Genomic DNA, 10,919 nt, shown 5'->3' on the forward strand with positions numbered 1-10,919 from the left:
ACAATTATATGCTTAACACGTAATAATAAGCCAGTGGCCAAAGAAAACTCTTCTCTACTTAAAAAATGACCTCAGGACGCTTTCTTTCGGATGTGTCCACCACATTTTGGAAGCACTGCACTTTGTTTGTTCTTTCCTACTCTGTATGTTGCAGTCAAGAAAGAGCAAAAAAACAAACCCTCTACTGCTTTCTGTAGGAGGCAAGATAAATGAGCAGGCTGTCCTTTGCCACAGAGAAAGCTAAATGAAAGAAAATCAATCAAACAACCAATTTCCAAGGATAATAAATAAATCCCAGTTGAGCCAGGGGGGAGTGTATGAGTTAAAACAAACAAGAAAAGAAAAATCTTACAGCACCTGGTATTCCCAGGAAATCTCCCATCAAAGTACTAACCAGGCCCAGCGATGCTTGGCTTCTGAGATCAGACGAGTTCGGGCCTGCACAGGGTGGTATGGCCGTAAGTGAGAGTTACGGCTACCAGCAGGCCATTTAACGCAAGCGCACTGCACGCATCCTTATGCTGCTCTCCCATCATTAAAATATGTCTTGTACTGCAGCTCTAAAAAAGAGACAACAGGCCCTTTCCTCTCAGACATTGTCTATTTTTATTTATTTCTCTTTTTGAAAAGGTAAGTGCCTCCTCTCTATTCATTCAATTTCACAGGAGTTGTCCACAATACCTTTTTCTGCATACCTGTGTCATAGCATCCATGTGGTTTGCTAAAATAGGGCATACTCAGCTGCACAATTATATGCTTAACACGTAATAATAAGCCAGTGGCCAAAGAAATCTCTTCTCTACTTAAAAAATGACCTCAGGACGCTTTCTTTCGGATGTGTCCACCACATTTTGGAAGCACTGCACTTTGTTTGTACTTTCCTACTCTGTATGTTGTAGTCAAGAAAGAGCAAAAAAAAAAACCTCTACTGCTTTCTGTAGGAGGCAAGATAAATGAGCAGGCTGTCCTTTGCCACAGACAAAGCTAAATGAAAGCAAATCAATCAAACAACCAATTTCCAAGGATAAATAAATAAATCCCAGTTGAGCCAGGGGGAGTGCATGAGTTAAAACAAACAAGGAAAAGCAAAAGCTTACAGCACCTGGTATACCCAGAAAGTCTCCCATCCAAGTACTAACCAGGCCTAGCCCTGTTTGTCTTCTGAGATCAAACGAGTTCAGGCCTGCACAGGTTAGAATGGCCGTAGGCGAGAGCTTCAGCTACCAGCAGGCCATTTAAAGCAAGCGCACTGCACGCATCCTTACGCTGCTCTCCCATCATTAAAATATGTCTTGTACTGCAGCTCTAAAAAAGAGACAACAGGCCCTTTCCTCTCAGACATTGTCTATTTTTATTTATTTCTCTTTTTGAAAAGGTAAGTGCCTCCTCTCTATTCATTCAATTTCACAGGATTCGTCCACAATACCTTTTTCTGCAAACCTGTGTCATAGCATTCATGTGGTTTTCTAAAAGAGGGCATACTCAGCTGCACATTTATATGCTTAACACGTAATAATAAGCCAGTGGCCAAAGAAAACTCTTCTCTACTTAAAAAATGACCTCAGGACGCTTTCTTTCGGATATGTCCAACAAATTTTGGAAGCACTGCACTTTGTTTGTACTTTCCTACTCTGTATGTTGCAGTCAAGAAAGAGCAAAAAAAACAAGCCCTCTACTGCTTTCTGTAGGAGGCAAGATAAATGAGCAGGCTGTCCTTTGCCACAGAGAATGTTAAATGAAAGAAAATCAATCAAACAAACAATTTCCAAGGATAAATAAATAAATCCCAGTTGAGCCAGGGGAGAGTGTATGAGTTAAAACAAACAAGAAAAGAAAAATCTTACAGCACCTGGTATTCCCAGGAAATCTCCCATCAAAGTACTAACCAGGCCCAGCGATGCTTGGCTTCTGAGATCAGACAAGTTCGGGCCTGCACAGGGTGATATGGCCATAAGCGAGAGTTGTGGCTACCAGCAGGCCATTTAAAGCAAGCGCACTGCACACATCCTTAAGCTGCTCTCCCATCATTAAAATATGTCTTGTACTGCAGCTCTAAAAAAGAGACAACAGGCCCTTTCCTCTCAGACATTGTCTATTTTTATTTATTTCTCTTTTTGAAAAGGTAAGTAGAGAAGAGTTTTCTTTGGCCACTGGATTATTATTATGTGTTAAGCATATAATTGTGCAGCTGAGTATGCCCTCTTTTAGCAAACCACATGGAAGCTATGACACAGGTATGCAGAAAAAGGTATTGTGGACGACTCCTGTGAAATTGAATGAATATAGAGGAGGCACTTACCTTTTCAAATAGAGAAATAAATAAAAATAGACAATGTCTGAGAGGAAAGGGCCTGTTGTCTCTTTTTTAGAGCTGCAGTACAAGACATATTTTAATGATGGGAGAGCAGCTTAAGGATGTGTGCAGTGCGCTTGCTTTAAATGGCCTGCTGGTAGCCACAACTCTCGCTTATGGCCATACCACCCTGTGTAGGCCCGACCTCGTCTGATCTCGGAAACCAAACAGTGCTGGGCCTGGTTAGCACTTGGATGGGAGAATTCCTGGGAATACCAGGTGCTGTAAGATTTTGCTTTTCCTTGTTTTTTTTAACTCATACACTCCCCCCTGGCTCAACTGGGATTTATTTATTTATCCTTGGAAATTGGTTGTTTGATTGATTTTCTTTCATTTAGCTTTCTCTGTGGCAAAGGACAGCCTGCTCATTTATCTTGCCTCCTACAGAAAGCAGTAGAGGGTTTGTTTTTTTTTTGCTTTTTCTTGACTGCAACATACAGAGTAGGAAAGTACAAACAAAGTGCAGTGTTTCCAAAATTGGTGGACACATCCGAAAGAAAGCATCCTGAGGTCGTTTTTTAAGTAGAGAAGAGTTTTCTTTGGCCACTGGATTATTATTATGTGTTAAGCATATACTTGTGCAGCTGAGTATGCCCTCTTTTAGCAAACCACATGGAAGCTATGACACAGGTATGCAGTAAAATGTATTGTGGACGACTCCTGTGAAATTGAATGAATAGATAGGAGGCACTTACCTTTTCAAAAAGAGAAATAAATAAAAATAGACAATGTCTGAGAGGAAAGGGCCTGTTGTCTCTTTTTTAGAGCTGCAGTACAAGACATATTTTAATGATGGGATAGCGGCATAAAGATGCATGTAGTGCGCTTGCTGTAAATGGCCTGCTGGTAGCCGCAGCACTCGCTTACGGCCATGCCACCCTGTGTAGGCCCGACCTCGTCTGATCTCGGAAGCCAAACAGGGCTGGGCCTGGTTAGTACTTGGAGGGGAGAATTCCTGGGAATACCAGGTGCTGTAAGATTTTGCTTTTCCTTGTTTTTGTTTACTCATACACTCCCCCCTGGCTCAACTGGGATTTATTTATTTATCCTTGGAAATTGGTTGTTTGATTGATTTTCTTTCATTTAGCTTTATCTGTGGCAAAGTACAGACTGCTCATTTATCTTGCCTCCTACAGAAAGCAATAGTGGGTTTGTTTTTTTTGCTCTTTCTTGACTGCAACATACAGAGTAGGAAAGTACAAAGTGCAGTGCTTCCAGAATTTGGTGGACACATCTGAAAGAAAGCGTCCTGAGGTCATTTTTTAAGTAGAGAAGAGTTTTCTTTGGCCACTGGATTATTATTATGTGTTAAGCATATAATTGTGCAGCTGAGTATGCCCTCTTTTAGCAAACCACATGGAAGCTATGACACAGGTATGCAGAAAAAGGTATTGTGGGCGACTCCTGTGAAATTGAATGAATAGAGAGGAGGCACTTACCTTTACAAAAAGAGAAATAAATAAAAATAGACAATGTCTGAGAGGAAAGGGCCTGTTGTCTCTTTATTAGAGCTGCAGTACAAGACATATTTTAATGATGGGAGAGCAGCATAAGGATGCGTGCAGTGCGCTTGCTTTAAATGGCCTGCTGGTAGCCGAAGCACTCGCTTACGGCCATACCACCCTGTGCAGGCCCGAACTCGTCTGATCTCGGAAGCCAAACAGGGCTGGCCCAGGTTAGTACTTGGGTGGGAGACTTCCTTGGAATACCAGGTGCTGTAAGTTTTTGCTTTTCCTTGTTTGTTTTAACTCATACACTCCCCCCTGGCTCAACTGGGATTTATTTATTTATCCTTGGAAATTGGTTGTTTGATTGATTTTCTTTCATTTAGCTTTCTCTGTGGCAAAGGACAGCCTGCTCATTTATCTTGCGTCCTTCAGAAAGCAGTAGTGGGTTTGTTTTTTTTGCTCTTTCTTGACTGCAACATACAGAGTAATAAAGTACAAACAAAGTGCAGTGCTTCCAAAATTTGGTGGACACATCCGAAAGAAAGCGTCCTGAGGTCATTTTTTAAGTAGAGAAGAGTTTTCTTTGGCCACTGGATTATTATTAAGTGTTAAGCATATAATTGTGCAGCTGAGTATGCCCTCTTTTAGCAAACCACATGGAAGCTATGACACAGGTATGCAGAAAACGGTATTGTGGACGACTCCTGTGAAATTGAATGAATAGAGAGGAGGCACTTACCTTTTCAAAAAGAGAAATAAATAAAAATAGACAATGTCTGAGAGGAAAGGGCCTGTTGTCTCTTTTTTAGAGCTGCAGTACAAGACATATTTTAATGATGGGAGAGCAGCATAAGGATGCGTGCAGTGCGCTTGCTTTAAATGCCCTGCTGGTAGCCGCAGCACTCGCTTACGGCCATACCACCCTGTGCACCCCTGTGAATTAGACCAGTTGGTACAATCCAGGAAGTGTTTGGCTGCAGTAGGTGAGAGAGGCTCACCAAACTTTTTTGTGTGTGTTTTTTGCGTTTAAATTAGTCTTTATTTCTATTAGTGGTTAGTTTTTTCTTTTGTTTAGTTTCTTCCTCCCTGCAGCTTGCACTGTTGGGGGGGAACTTTACCATCTCATTGGCTAAAAGACAATGGGATGGTAAAGAAAAGGATAATGAAAGAAGAAAAGAGAGTGTGAAAAGAGTGTACTTGAAGGAAGCGACGGTGACAGTGGAAGTAGGACAATTGAAAGATGTGAGGGCGGTAGACATTATTAATGAAGTGACGAAGCGGATTGGTGTAGGAAGGATACTAGCGGTCAGACCCAAACAAACTAAGGAGTACGAGGTGACGCTGGAACATGAAGAAGACACAGAGATGTTAATGGATGGGCTGACAATTAATGGAACTAACTTAGAGGTAAGGAGACTGCAAAACCGAGATTACATTGTCTCCTTCATGCATCTGCCTGTCTACATGGCTGATGAGAAGATTATTGATAAATTGGAAGGATGGGGAGTTTCCCCAATATCGAAAATAAAACGACGAGTGTATCCGGGCATCAACATTGAGGATGGAACAAGGTTTGTCAGAACACGTTTCCCAAAAGAAGTTGCCTCCCTCCCATACAGTACAAGAATGGAAACGGCAGAGGGCTCACAATATTTCCGGGTGATGCACAGCCACCAGGTGAAGACCTGTCGGCTGTGCATGAGCCCGGACCATGTGGTGCAGGATTGCCCGGAGTTCAAATGTTTTAAGTGTGAGGAGAAGGGGCACTTCGCGAGAGACTGCAATGTAGTAAGGTGCCCGGATTGTAATTTAGTTTTAAATAAGTGTGAGTGTGGGATGGGAAATGAGGAGGAGGAGGATAAACAGCAAGTGGATGAGCAGATGCATGAACGAGACAATGTGCAACGGGAAGAAGAAACAATACAAGAGGGCGAAACAACAGCGACCAAGGACACTGAACAGCATGAAAAAGAACATAATGATCAAGAGGAACAATCACAACAGAACGAGGGAACTTGGACTCAGATGGTTTTAACGGAAAATGTGCAAAGTGCTTTGGAAGATGGGGAACAAAATGATCAAGGGAATAATGGACTGATGGATATACAACAGAATGGATTTGTAATAGATTTCGACGAACAAGCGGTTGGAATGGAACGAGAAGAGGAGGAACAAAAGGAAGACAAACAAGCGAAATCATCGAAAAGAAGAAGGCCAATAAAGGTAACACCAAATTTAGTCACTGCCAGGAAAAAAGTAATTAAAAAAGACTCTATTGAGACTGGGAATAAGTTTGATGTGCTAAAGGACTTGAAGGAGATGGACTAAGATGATGGATCTTATCAACATTCTTATATGTTTTATGCTGTTAAGGATTTTTAATTTTAATGCCAGAGGACTTTTAGATATAAGAAAATTTGAGAAAATGAAGGAAATGTGCAAAAGTGAAGATGTGATTTTATTACAAGAGACTAACTGGAGGGAAAGTTTTTATGACAGAAATAATGAAAAGGTGGAATGGAGAGATCTTATATAATAATGGGGATGATAGGTATGGCAGAGGTGTAGCGGTTTTAATAAAGGAAAACAGTGGTGTAACATGTAAGAAAATATACTGACGAAGAAGGGAAATGCATGGCTGTAGAAATGGTCTTTGAAGGAAAAGCAATAGTTATGGTTAATGTTCATGCGCCAAACGAAGAGAATGAAAAGAAAGAGTTTTTTAGTGTTTTAAGAGAATTTTTAAAGGAATACAAAGAAGTTATTATGATGGGTGATTTTAATACTGTTTTTAGCAAAATTGAAATGGGTGAGGGAATGGTTTTTAGAAATGACAAAGGAAGAAAAGTGTTGGAATTATTAATAGAAGAAAACAACATGATTGATATATGGCGAGAAAGCAAAACAAGAATTGATTTTATATTATGTACAAGGAACGTGGAAGGTTTTATTGGTAGTATTAAATATGAGGAATCAAGCTTAAGTGATCACAAACCAATTTTTATGCAAGTAGACTGGAGTTCTGTGAAAAGAGGGCCGGGAGTTTGGATTTTAAATACAGAGATTTTAAAGAATGAAGGTTATGTTTTGAGTGTTAAAGAAATTATTGAAACGGAAAAGAAGAACGAAATGTACATTGAAGAAAAAAGAATATGGTGGGACAAAATCCTAAATATTTAGTTAAAAAGTTTACAATAAAGTACTGCAAGTTAATACAGAAAAGCAAGAGAAACAAGGAGAGAGAAATAAGGGAAAAATTGAAAAAAGAATTAAATGACAATGGGGGAGATTGCAGTCTCTCGCGAAGTGCCCCCTCTCCTCACACTTAAAACATCTGAACTCCGGGCAATCCTTCACCACATGGTCCGGGCTCATGCACAGCCGACAGGTCTTCACCTGGTGGCTGTGCATCACCCGGAAATATTGTGAGCCCTCTGCCGTTTCCATTCTTGTACTGTATGGGAGGGAGGCAACTTCTTTTGGGAAACGTGTTCTGACAAACCTTGTTCCATCCTCAATGTTGGTGCACGGATACACTCGTCTTTTTATTTTCGATATTGGGAAAACTCCCCATCCTTCCAATTTATCAATAATCTCCTCATCAGCCATGTAGACAGGCAGATGCATGAAGGAGACAATGTACTCTCGGTTTTGCAGTCTCCTTACCTCTAAGTTAATTCCATTAATTGTCAGCCCATCCATTAACATCTCTGCGTCTTCTTCATGTTCCAGCGTCACCTCGTACTCCTTAGTTTTGAAGGGTGAAGGTCAAAAATCCCTTGTCTCTTCAGATATATCAATACATATATATATCCTTTTATATCAATATCTATCTATATTCTGTTGCTTAACTTCTTTAATAAAATGATGAATTAACTATATGCATGATCACATAATCAATTCTATTTTCTTATGCATAACTGAACTATACTTTGAATCTTATGTGTGTTGGAATGTTAACTAGTGTCTTTTAAGGAACATTCCAGAGTCTTTCTCTCTGTCCTGCCCGTAGTCTGAAGGTCCTTTGGGGATAAGCTTAGCTGTGATGAGAGGGGCAGGGAGAATGTTAAACATATGTTCTGTGTTTGATCGTTACTTTTCTATGATTAAGTATATGGTTTAAAGTCCTATGCAATACTACCTGAATAGTAGAAGTGTGATTTTCTATTATTATTTCTTTGGGGAAGAAATGTATGTTATTTCAACCCTCTCCTCTGCCCGAGGAGTGAATATTTTATCTCTCTGTTTTGGTTTAAATGGCCTGATAATGTGTGCTCTAGCTGTCTTGTGCCCAGAGAAGGACTGTCGTTCGTCAATGTTTTGTGTGTGCGTTTGACCTTCTACCTAGGTTTTGAACCAGGGATGCACACCAGTCCGACTCGAAGACGCCCCGCGACCATCTGCGAGGTCACTTCAGACGTAAATCTCGGGCGCGGACGACAAGTGCGCTGATTAATGTTGATAGGCCATTTAACTATCTATATGTTGTGACTTTATGTTCTTTTAGCCAATCAGGAGTAAAATAATGGAATGTACGTCCTTGCAAATGGTATAATTGATGTAAGATTTTGTGTAAGGTATGAGTTAGCTTTCGATCTCCTCGTGAGACTTTGTCTCTGGCTCTACCAATTTCACTGCAAACTATTCTTCAGTAAATTTTGATTCTTTAATTGAATTTCTCGACTCCTGGTTTTCTTTCTCCATATCTGGTCTGGGTCATAACTGTTATACCCCTAACAGTTTGGTGGAGGATTCGGCGGGCAATCACTCCGTGGTGACATCTCTGGCAAATCGGCAAACAAGGTAGGAAGCTTTTATTAATTGTTAGGGCTGTCTGACTGGAAGAGATTTTGAAGGGGAGCGGGAGAGCTTCACTCCGACGAGGCGAGTGAAGAGTAATTTAATTATACTATTGAGAGTATAAGAAGTCGCTGAGAGAGCTGTTAAGGGTTAAAACAGCAAACAGCGCAAGTGAAACGTGCTCTTTGGGGTGCCCAGGTGGGCATTGGTGTAGCACCACCCCGGCAGAGTGCGTCCCTGGACGGGAGGTCCAGTGGCACCGTAAACCTGCTCAATCTCTTCCACCTCAGATAGGGGTACCCCGAGCTTAGTGAATCAGGCAGTTAGGGATTCAGATATTAGTTATAAAATAAAATAAAATACAATAGGGATTGTTTTGCCAGGGATGCATCAGGAGCGGTCCCAAGTAAATAAATAAATTGTGACCCGAATTGGTATGGATCAGTATATGTGACCAGGATGTTTGTGAAGAATACTTTGTGGTGAAATTGGTAGAAATCCAGTATTGTTGCTGCTATAGTTCATTTATCCACATAAAATATTTGCTGCTAAAATCTTTTCGGTAGTGATTTTCAACTGTGACCAAGAAAAATGTCTGATAAAGGGAATTTTCTGAGTAGTTCTGACCAAAACGAGGAGGGCACACGCTGTAAACAGCTCTGCTCTGACGAGCTCAAATCAAAGAAATGTGCACAGCTCATTAAGAAAATGGTCAGTCAGGGGTTTGATTCTGATTGGAACGTCATGCAGCAGATTGACTGGCTGCAGAACAAAAAAGATGCTGATAGGGCCAAATATCTATCCGTGTTTGCCTATTCATGGATTTGTAAACTGGGTGGTATACCTTTAAGCCATGAAAAGGCAATTCCAAATATGATGGACGGATGGTCTAGTTTGATTGCCCAGCGTGATAGAGTGGCAAAAATTATTGGGCAGGAAGTCGGCTGTGATCTGTGTAGTTTGAGTAAGGGTTTCGAGGCTGTTTGTGAAAAAGCAGAAAATACTGTGAAAAATGAGACTGAAATGTGATAAGATTTTCTGGGAAAAAGTGTGTGTGTGTGCTCTCAGCTTGCCTGACAGAAAAACAAATGCAGTTCTATTTTGATAGCAGGGAACACTGAGACACTTTATCAGTGATCCAGGCCAAAGAGCGTTCAGTCTCAGTCACCATTCACTTTCATTGAAAAAAAAAACACAATGAAGATGAATGTGGTCTGAGGTGATCAGTCTCTAGCAATCTTCTTAACATTTCATTTTGTATTCCAGCTAGCCGATGATGAGTGTGAAGGATGCCTTATTTTGATTGACACGGGCGCGACTGTATCAATTACAGATCTCGATCTTGAGATCACTTCTGAAACTTTGTGCATAGAAGGTCTAAATGGCACAAATGTATATCATAAATCTGTTCCTATCCCTCTAACTATTTCTAACTCTGAAAAAGTCTATTGGACTGAATTTTGGGTAGGGAGAAATACTGTAGGGACTCTAATCGGTGTTGACATTCTGAAAGAACTCGAAGCTGATGTTTTGCTTTCTCAAGATAAGCTAGTGCTTGGCTGCAATGAAACAATTCGCTTATCTCAGAGTGGCCCCCACCATGAGCAGAGATGTGCAGTGGCTGAACCTGCTAGGTTAACTGAAACTCGCCCTGAGTGGAAGTTTATAATTTCCAAATATCCTGATGTATGGGCAAAAGATAAATATGATTGTGGTTTGGCACAGATTCAGCCACTGAGCATCCCAGGTCCTTTGCATGAAGTCAAAAGACAATATCCTTTGAAAAATGAAGCTCGACAGGGGGCTGACACGGTTGTTGATGAACTATGCAAACGGGGGATTGTGATTCCCTGTGCCTCTCCCACTAACTCTCCCATGTGGCCTGTCAAAAAGCCAGATGGGAGCTGGCGTTTGACTATTGATTACACTTCTCTGAATTCAGTGTCTGAGAAAATGCACCCTCTGGTGGCCAACCCCGCAACTATCCTACATGAGATAGGATCTGAACATTGTCTTTTTACTGCTTTAGACATTTCTAACGGTTTTTGGACTTGTCCCCTAGCCAAGGAGGACCAAGGCAGATTTGCTTTCACCAGCAGGGGTCGCCAATGGACATGGAATCGTTTGCCACAAGGTTTCTGCAACTCACTCACACTGTTTCATCAGGTACTAGCATCCTTCATCGATCCGGTAAGAAAACAACTTGAATATGATGGATATGTTGTCCTACAATATGTGGATGACATTTTAATTGCTAGTCCAACCAAGTTCAAACATTTGACTGCTGTACAGACTGTTTTGAATGCCCTCCAAAAGGG

General features: G+C 41.0%; 5 pseudogenes; 3 read left to right on the plus strand and 2 right to left on the minus strand.

Annotated features, from left to right (window-relative positions):
• Nucleotides 1-345: 345 nt before the first annotated feature.
• Nucleotides 346-464, minus strand: LOC127629341 (uncharacterized; annotated as a pseudogene).
• A 626-nt stretch (nt 465-1,090) lies between these two features.
• On the minus strand, nt 1,091-1,209 carry LOC127629346 (uncharacterized; annotated as a pseudogene).
• A 1,256-nt stretch (nt 1,210-2,465) lies between these two features.
• On the plus strand, nt 2,466-2,584 carry LOC127629352 (uncharacterized; annotated as a pseudogene).
• A 630-nt stretch (nt 2,585-3,214) lies between these two features.
• Nucleotides 3,215-3,333, plus strand: LOC127629334 (uncharacterized; annotated as a pseudogene).
• A 625-nt stretch (nt 3,334-3,958) lies between these two features.
• On the plus strand, nt 3,959-4,077 carry LOC127629381 (uncharacterized; annotated as a pseudogene).
• The last annotated feature ends 6,842 nt before the right edge of the window (nt 4,078-10,919 follow it).

This window comes from Xyrauchen texanus, chromosome 35, assembly GCF_025860055.1.
Source record: "Xyrauchen texanus isolate HMW12.3.18 chromosome 35, RBS_HiC_50CHRs, whole genome shotgun sequence".
NCBI classification, from domain to species: domain Eukaryota; kingdom Metazoa; phylum Chordata; class Actinopteri; order Cypriniformes; family Catostomidae; genus Xyrauchen; species Xyrauchen texanus.